Below are 2,078 nucleotides of genomic sequence, written 5' to 3' on the forward strand. Positions count from 1 at the left end.
GAAAGAATGTAAAAAAAACCTATGGCTCAATGATCCATGCACCACTAGGGGGATTAGAACAGATTTTCCGTTAATACTACAATTGCTATCCGGCATATTGAATTATATCAGTTTTTTAAAGAGTCAATATTGAGCCCATGAACATCACAATTGAAAAATGATGAATCTGAATTGGTATTTGAAAGTTTGATGTTAAAGGAGATTTAAAAGTCTGGTTCATGTTAAAGTCATGGGTGCAGGAAATTAATGAGTTTAGAAAAATAGGCACTGTAAGTGCGTAACAAGTACGAAAAGCTTTGATCTTAAATACGTAGTATGCTTTTTGCTTTACCGGATCAACTTCATGGACTGCAGTCCACATATTCACTTAAGACATTTTCTATCTACAATCGCTTATCAGTTCTATGTAAATACCTATACTACCGTGATCCGCATAACAGTCCCATTTGCTATGGGTTTCCTATGCAGGTGGGACTGTTATGCGTATCACGGTAGTATAGGTATTCACATTCCCTTTAGGGAACCCCAAACAACATGGAAGAGACATGCTGTTATAGGAATTTTTGGAATGATGTTTTTCTGCTAGTTTGTCACTTCGGTATACACGAACAGTTGAATTCCTTGTGAGATTTCTTCTCGTGTATTTTCTAACGCAATAGGAAACATAGCTATCTAATCAAAATAACGTAAATAGTAGTACAACATAAACGAGAATTATGAAGGTAACACATTTTCAAATACATTATAATTATTATAAATCACAGGTTGAATAAATGTGAAAAACATCATTGCAAGTTAAAACAGGTGTTGCTGTTTCAGCTGGCTTCAAGTGCCAACATATGACGCATGTAACATGGGGAACGCGCCAATCAAGCCAATATATTCTGAACATTTAGCTACTAACCAACCGAATCTAGTGTGTCTTCGAATACATGTCGTGGAGCTGGAGGTGCGCATTATCTTTATTGAATTCAACACATTTCTGCCAGAATATCTTACCCTAAGTTACTGATTATTACAAATTGCTTCTTAAAACACTCCAGAACGTAATTATAAAATTCTTCATTTTTCATCTATCGGATTGTAATCCCGACCGATACCGCGTATGCGATCCGGAGATTTAATATTAGACTGGTTATATTTTTCATATAAATATAAACGTCATAAACGGTATCATAACTTCCACCGGGCAGTTCTCTTTGCCATCCAACACGTACAGCCAAATTTCCAACAAACTTTCTAGTGCATCAATGTAGACCGTCTCGCTGGGAGTCATCTCAATCTTTAGTATGGTTAACCTATAGATGAACATTGCATCAGAACCCACACCTTCCCCCATTGCGGCCAGTTGAATAAACTTCAAAGTAATTGCGTAGTTAACTAAACAAACGCATCGCAGATATAAGTCTGGAACCAGAGAAATGCACTAAAAATACTACAATTTAGATATGGTATATAACTTACGAATTCAACGCCGAAAGAAAATGCTTTCGGCTATAGGTCTTCATTGTAATTAATCTTGAAGTAGATGTAGATAAATATCTCCGATGAATTCGGTTCAATCTGCTTCCACTGAGCACGGCGATTACCTGGGAATCGTTACCACCTGGAGCAGTGCTTATGCATACGGAAGTGTCCTGCAGGATGATGAAGTTAGGAAAATATTTCCGAAGTGTCCGAATTGTCATGGTAAGGAATAGACATCTATTCACTGATTACAGCGCACTAGATTAACGACGAATTTCATGGGGATAATTTGGCACGGAGCGTCCGAAAACATTCAGCCACCAGCAACTAGTTCTACATGAACGAAAAAAACTGCTTTTGTTGAGAGTGACAGATGTATGCATGGGGCAGATGTATGTATGGGGTAGTGTTGCCACTTTGAAATCTGTATTATGACCGAAGTTTTTTTTCACCGTCTGTGGCTTTTGGAACAGAACAAAATCCGTGGATGGTTGCGTGAAGCTATTAAAAAGTATGCACAAATATGAAAATATTTATGAAACCTTAAATCTTTCAAAAAAAATACCATTATCTATCATCTGTGTAAAGAAATCTGTTTCCAAAGATGATTA

At 36.9% G+C, this 2,078-nt stretch overlaps 1 long non-coding RNA gene across 1 annotated transcript; it reads right to left on the bottom strand.

Moving 5' to 3' along the window:
- Positions 1 to 944: 944 nt before the first annotated feature.
- On the bottom strand, positions 945 to 1,873 carry LOC131689742 (uncharacterized). The gene is made up of 2 exons (XR_009305466.1): positions 1,465 to 1,873; positions 945 to 1,407 (listed from the first exon to the last, which is right to left on the bottom strand). It is a non-coding gene; the product is annotated as an uncharacterized LOC131689742 (long non-coding RNA).
- Between the last annotated feature and the right edge of the window lie 205 nt (positions 1,874 to 2,078).

This window comes from Topomyia yanbarensis, chromosome 3 (assembly GCF_030247195.1).
Source record: "Topomyia yanbarensis strain Yona2022 chromosome 3, ASM3024719v1, whole genome shotgun sequence".
In the NCBI taxonomy this organism is placed as follows: domain Eukaryota; kingdom Metazoa; phylum Arthropoda; class Insecta; order Diptera; family Culicidae; genus Topomyia; species Topomyia yanbarensis.